Consider the following 7,500-nt stretch of genomic DNA (forward strand, 5'->3'; position numbering starts at 1 on the left):
CGGAGAAACGGTGCACACTCCTCTCTTCTTGCACGCAATACTCTGCTCCTTGTATCCGTTGTGTAAATGAAAAAAAAAATCACCTGCTATTTACCTCTCCGTTTCACGCGCGCATTTTCCTCCTGTCCTGGCGTGGAAAAGTGTTTTATTTGCCGGGGTCAATAACAGAACTGTTTTTGTTGTTTTTTTAAATAACCCACCACACGCGAAACACTATCCGCAGCCCATCGGAACGATTTAAAATGCACATCTCCTTATTTCGCATGACTATACATTCATCTGCCAAACGCCCCTCGCCTGCCTCGCCGTGGGTTAGCTCCCTCTCAGACCTCCGCGTCCGTGCGTCTGTTTCCTGCGCCTGTGTCTCTGGCTCCGTCTACCCCGAACTAAACCCGCGCCGGGCTGGGAATATTCATGCCAACTTATCGATCCTGCGGAGATCGATTCTGGGGCCGGCGGATAGTGGGAGAGAAGATAGACGCAGACAGAGTAGCAGGAGAAAGGGAGATATGCGGTCGGAGGGACGGAATGAGAAACGCGCACTTTCATTCTTGTCTGTTTTTGCTTAAGTCGTTTTTGCGGTGCACACTAACCGGAACCCACGTGCCGTAATGACTTTATTCCCACATTAAAAAATGTAAAAAAAAACCCCAAAACAAAACCCGGGCGTCGCGTGGAGACTGAATTACAGTTCAGGAGTTGCGCGTTTTGTTTAGGGTCCACAAAGAATGCATGGGGTTGTCCGCTTGTCGTTGTCCGTCTTCGGACCTTGCCGTCAGGATGGCAGAGAGACCTAAGTACGAAGGCGAAGGCATAGGGTGAGAGAGGGAAAAGGAGTAGGGTGCATGAAGGGTATCCTGTTTCCTGTCTTACGTTAGGGCGAATGGACGACACGGACAGCGAGGAACGCGCTGTGGTAGAACTGATGAAAAGACGCTACAAATCTGTTTCATACTATCTTAGTATGAGGGATATTTCTTAATAATTACCTTACTGTAGGGTATGTTATTTATATACATGCATGTGAGTTCTGTATGTTTTAGACCGAAGTAAACTGCAAGAGTGCCGTTTTGGATAAGAAATCCTTCGTAATGTCATTATTTTGGACTTTGGGATTATTGCAGGACTGAATCTTGGCTACCCAGAGAACCTCTTGGGGAGCTTTTTAAAAATAAATCACATTTGCAAGAGCTGCTTGACTGTCGGAAAAGTGCACGTCCCTCTTTCAAACATTATTCTCTTTATCCATGACTTATTCAGCACAGGCTCATAGCCTGCACCGAATTACACTGGCTCCCGGGCATTAAAGCACATTTATCTAGCACGAGCCGGAGGTGCGGTGGCGCGTGGATGAACGGCATGAGCGGTCTTCACGTGCATGTCTCTCCAGAGATTAGCAGGGCAGAGCAGCGGAAGAAGGACATTTGCGTCGGTTTCCGCTGAAAAATGGCGAGTGTCTGAAGTAGATAAAAAAAAAAAAAGAGGGCAGAAAAAAGAAGAACAAGGTGCGGAACAGTGAGAGGAGCGAAAATGAGAGAACGCGAGGAAAGCCGAGTTTGAGTTTGGAACCGAGGAGGGAAGCTCGCACTCCAGAGCGCGTGTGCTGTGGACGAGAGCGCGCGCCTCAGTCCTTATTGACGCACATACGTCATGCTGCAAACCTGGGTGCATCTTTGGCTGCTTTTACCTAAGACCCGAATGCGCTGGCACACAAGCAGAGGAAAGGCGAAGTTTGTTCTGTGCGTGAGAGTGTGTATGAAGGGAAGGCAGAAAATTGGTGTGAACGTTCCCAAATCATGTTACTTGAATTCCAGTTATTGATTTGAAAGGCTGCGATGTTTCAAAGTAATCAGGGTTTTCAACTTTTGCAAGTGAATTTTAGTCCTTAAAAATAAATGGATCATTAAATTAATTTAATATTTATTAAATGAGAGAGAGAGAGAGAGAGAGAGAGAGAGAGAGAGAGAATGTTGCTGTGTCGTGCATCAGTGGAGTTCCGTGGTTACGATGACTGTCAGCGACCGTCGGCGATTGGGTTTGTTAGTAACATTGGGAAATCAATAGATACAAGAAAGATAGTATCACACTTTAATTCCTTAAACCTGCCCCCCCTCGTCTCTCTCTCTCTCTCTCTCTCTCTCTCTCTCTCTCTCTCTCTCTCTCTCTCTCTCTCTCTCTCTCTCTCTCTCTCTCCGTTTGTCTGTAATAAACAACACAGTGGTATTAATGACATTTTCTTTATATATATTTGACCAAACCCCTCCCGAGATTTACATATAAAACCATGACTTTCCCAAGCACCAAACAATGCTCAATTTGACCTTGAAATTTCTGATCCCAGAGTTCTATCTGAAAGAGTACTGAAGAGGGATAGTGAAAGAGTACTGAAGAGTATTAGTGAAAGGGTACTGAAGAATGATAGTGAAATAGTACTGAAGAGTGATAGTGAAAGAGTACTGAAGTGTGATAGTGAAAAAGTATTGAAGAATGATAGTGAAAGAGTACTGAAGAGTATTAGTGAAAGGGTACTGAAGAATGATAGTGAAAGAGTACTGAAGAGTGATAGTGAAAGTACTGAAGAGTGATAGTGAAAAAGTATTGAAGAATGATAGTGAAAGAGCACTGGAGTATTAGTGAAAGGGTACTGAAGAGTATTAGTGAAAGGGTACTGAAGAGTATTAGTGAAAGGGTACTGAAGAATGATAGTGAAAGAGTACTGAAGAGTGATAGTGAAAGAGTGCAATACTGTTCCCATTCAGCATTGACCCATATAGCCAGGTCTGCTTCATAACCCTGTTTGGATAATACACAACATGGTCTCAGATCCCCGTATGGTATGGTAACTGTGAGCATTACCGTTTCCTGTTTTGTGCTTACTGAAATTCATTCGGATCAGTCTTTGACTCACCCATCCACATAACAACAACAACAACAACAACACTGAGGAGGTGAAAAGACTCACTCTATCTAATATAAAACAGGACTCAAATGGCATATGCCTTGAATGGACAGGGACTGGCAATACCACCCTGTTGAATGTCACAGGTAACATGTCAATTATAAAAGCAACCTTTTAAATGGGCATAACCATCTGTTTCAACTTTAGGTGCCACAAATGACTAACATTTTAGTGGTCAGTGGTTTGAAAGCAGTGCTAAAATGGTCTTAATTGTGATGTTTCTGTCCATGGTACTTCCAGCTAGACTCTAGCAGTTTGAGGTGACGCAGTACTAAATGAATGGCCTTTTCTACGGTGCAAATATGAAGGCCTAATACATTTGTGTTATCTCAGCTAGTTTTGTGCTTGGTTGAGATCAACCTCCCCCCTGCCAGTTGATAAATGCTGCCAAGGTCCGGGGAGACTGGCGTTTGCTATTTTTTGAAGGAAAGGGTTATATTTTCGACCGTGGGAAAACGTGATTTGTCAAATGTAGAATAAATGTGTGGTACATATAATGGGCAGTGATGTAACTGCTTGTCTGTACCTTTTAGCAACTTACAGTTTGGTTTTTAAAATGGGAGTCTACGTGTTACAGGCCATCAGGTTGTGTACTGTCAGGCACAGGTACAGAAGTTTCACAACACACGAGTGGCCAGCTGTGGATCCAAATCGCTTGGGTTCAGTTCAATGTCTTGCCACTCCTGTGTGGAGTTTGCAAGTTCTCCCTGTGTGTGCATTGGTTTCCTCTTGGGCATTCCGGTTTCCTCCCACATTCTAAAGACGTGCATGTTAGGTTGATTGGTGTCCTTAAATTGGCCTGTGAGTAAGTGTGTATGCCCTGTGAGGGACTGGCAACCCGTCCAGGGTTGGTTCTTGCATTGTGCCCTGTGCTGCTGGGATAGGCTCTGTCCCCAGTGACCCTGAATTGGATTATGTGGTTTAGAAGATGAATGAATGAATGATGTCACTGGATTTCTTAGCTCAAAATATGCCAAAACCTGCTTTTTGTGTGCAAATCTAAACTGACAGAGAAAAACAAACATGCTCATCTTTTGTCATCTTTGTCTTCTGACTAAGGAACACTGCTTGTTGGTAATGAAATAACTTACAAGGCGCAAATTTGATAGTAACCTGCGCGAATTGAATAATTAATACACACAACCTATTTCGAGCCTGGTCTATATTACATTAGACCCCGTCTTTCCTTGTAATAGCTTGCAGATCGTAATGGCCACAAATCAGCGGCACTGAAAGAGAGAGGGGGAGGGATGGAAGGAGAGAGAGAGAGAGAGAGAGAGAGAGAGAGAGAGAGAGAGAGAGAGAGATGGCCTGCAGTAATGGCCTTTTAATAGCGCTGAAGTCTCATGCCCCATTGCGAGGTATTGCATTTCATCCAGTGAGGAATGACCAGTGTTTATAAACAGTCTGTATTTCTACTGATCCCAGTTGCTATGAGCTAACACATTAGTGCTTCTCCAGCAGCAGCTATCTGAGATGCATTATAAATGTGAGGCACACACACACACACACACACACACACACACACATACACACACACACACACACACACACACACACACACACACACACAGACTTATCTCTAACCTTCAAACTCTGAATACTAACTTCAAACTGCTAATTAAGACTCCCATGCTTTTTATAAGCTTTGATTTAAATCTATCCCTGTCTCTTTTTTTCTGTGTGTGTATGTGTGTGTGTGTGTACATGTGTCTCACTTGCTCACACACTATTAAGAATATGGGTTGGAAATGAAGGCATATTAAATGTTAAGCCGGCCCTTTGCCAATATGGGTAAGGTTCTCAAAAATGCTGGAAGCATTTTAAACATAAAAGATGAACTCTGCAGTGTTACTGAGGATACAGACACACACACACACACACACACACACACACACACACACACACACACACACACACACACACACACACACACACACACACACACACATACACACAGCTTTTGTGCTGCACATTTACATGTATGTATCTCACACACACACCCACGCACAGTAACACATACACACACAGTTTGTGTGCTGTGCATTTGCATGTATGTGTATCAGTGTGATTCCAATATAGTCCCACCAGCCTGATGTTTGTGGGACAGGCAGGTGGAGGGATGAAGAGCTGAATGGATGGACAGATGGATAATGAAACGATCACTTGGTGTAATATGGAAAGCGGAGTGGCTGGCTTGATGGATAATGGCTAGAACGTGAGATAAAAAGACTGGTGAATGGATTGGTGTTTTAAAACGACAGGAAGATGACACGGCCTGAGCGATTTCTGCTGGATGAATTGATATATAGACTCTGGGATTTTTAGATGTTAGGCTTGTGTCAGGAAGACAGATGAATGGAAGCTTGGGATGTTATTCCGATGAGGAAAAGGTGATGGAATTATTGGAGCAAAGGGATGAGTTGACAGGTACATATGAAACAGCTGAAACTGTGGAGCGTCCTTCTTTAGCGCTCTCTCTCTCTCTCTCTCTCTCTCTCTCTCTCTCTCTCTCTCTCTCCCCATCCCCCCTCTCTCTCTCTCCCCATCCTCTCTCTCTCTCTCTCTCTCCCCATCCCCCCCTCTCTCCCCATCCTCTCTCTCTCTCTCTCTCTCTCTCTCTCTCTCTCTCTCCCCATCCTCTCTCTCTCTCTCTCCCCATCCCCCCCCTCTCTCCCCATCCTCTCTCTCTCTCTCTCTCTCTCTCTCTCCCCATCCTCTCTCTCTCTCCCCCCCCCCCCCCATTTAGATACTGGAGCGTGTGTAGTACAAACTGCTTGTTTGATTGGGTTCTCCCCTCTCTGCAGCTGACTGGACTCCTTCCTTCCTTTCCATTTAAACTGATAAGATTTATGATAAGCAGTGTGCCGTTCATCTCTAAGGCACCTGTCCTTCTCGCTGTGAGAGTGTGTGTGTGTGTGTGTGTGTGCGCGTGTGTGTGTGTGTGTGTGTGTAGCGCTATGGCTGGTTGACCTCTGCCCTGTCTGTGAATTTGGATATTCACACATCTTCCTCCCTCCTCTTTCACATCCTTTTGTTCTGCTCTGGTTTAATGCGCTCTGATCAGAGGTTCCTTCTGCACTTACATTCCTGCTCCTCTGTAACCCCTTTGTGTGTGTGTGTGTGTACGTGTGTGTGTGTGTGTGTGTGTGTGTGCGTGTGTGTGTGTGTACGTGTGTGTGTGTGCGTGTTTGTGTGTGTGCGCGCGTGTGTGTGATATATACTTGGTTCATTTGAAATATTAAATAAGCAACTTTTACAGGTGTCTTCCAACCCCTTATTTCTAGTAATTGGCCACATGCTGGCTTGAGTGACAGAATTAATCATCAATCAAATTAAGACTGAGGGAAAGGAAGGCGAATCCTCCAAGAGGCAGGGGGAGTGGGGCACGGAGAGAGGTGTCATTACCTAACACCGAGTGTGTCGGATCTGAGCGGAGAGAGAGAGACGTCATTACCTAACACCGAGTGTGTCAGATCTGAGCGGAGAGAGAGGTGTCATTACCTAACACCGAGTGTGTCGGATGTGAGCGGAGAGAGACGTCATTACCTAACACCGAGTGTGTCAGATCTGAGCGGAGAGAGAGGTGTCATTACCTAACACCGAGTGTGTCGGATGTGAGCGGAGAGAGAGGCGTCATTACCTAACACCGAGTGTGTCGGATCTGAGCGGAGAGAGAGAGACGTCATTACCTAACACTGAGTGTGTCAGATCTGAGCAGAGAGAGAGGCGTCATTACCTAACACCGAGTGTGTCGGATCTGAGCGGAGAAAAAGACGTCATTACCTAACACCGAGCGTGTCCGTTAACCGACCGCTCGCGCCTTTTCGCGTCGCCTTTGGGAGGATCATTTTAGCGGAGGAGGAGTTTGCCGTTCGGGTCAGTGAGGCAGGCGCACACGCGCATCCCGGACAACGTGCACCGCGAGGGCTGACGCCAGGCTGCTCGGGCCTGCACTGTAAATTGGGACTCGGGAAGGGATCTTTGGAAATAAAGGCCTGAGAGATGACAGTTTTCACAGATTGGGAAGACAGAACATAACATTGACGATTATAGTCGTCAGAAACCGCGCCGCCTCTTGAGCTCAAGGAGACTGTGTGTTCCTCGCGGGCAGGGGAGTTTTAAAATGCGTCCCTGAAACTCCGTCGTTTTGCACGGAGGCAATGGAATTGATCTAGTGCAGCATTATTAGTAGTATCATAGTATATATCTGTGTATTTATTAGGACTCTCTTCTAAATAGGCATGAACTTTGTCATCTTTTTTCATCTCTCCATCTTCCACCTCTTTTGTCAGAGTGGCCTGAGTGGGGATTTTAAACGCATGCGTGTGTGTTTGAGTGCGTGTGTGTTTGAGTGTGTGTGTGTGTGTGTCTGTCTTCGTGTTCAATGGCTGTTAATGAGCTCTGCTTGTGTTCCCCTCTGCTGGCCTGTCATAGCCCTGACACTGCTTATAGCAAAATCAATACACATAGAGAAAGAGAGGGGGAAAGTGAGAGCGAGGGAGGTAGAGAGGAAGAGTGAGAGAGAGAGGGAGGGAGAG

General features: G+C 45.7%; 1 protein-coding gene across 3 annotated transcripts in view; it reads left to right on the top strand.

Annotated features, from left to right (window-relative positions):
• Positions 1-7,500, top strand: part of pou2f2b (POU class 2 homeobox 2b) — a 38,724-nt gene that overhangs the window by 1,335 nt on the left and 29,889 nt on the right. The window lies entirely within an intron of this gene.

Source organism: Electrophorus electricus, chromosome 14 (assembly GCF_041902795.1).
Source record: "Electrophorus electricus isolate QZ-2024a chromosome 14, ASM4190279v1, whole genome shotgun sequence".
Taxonomy (NCBI): domain Eukaryota; kingdom Metazoa; phylum Chordata; class Actinopteri; order Gymnotiformes; family Gymnotidae; genus Electrophorus; species Electrophorus electricus.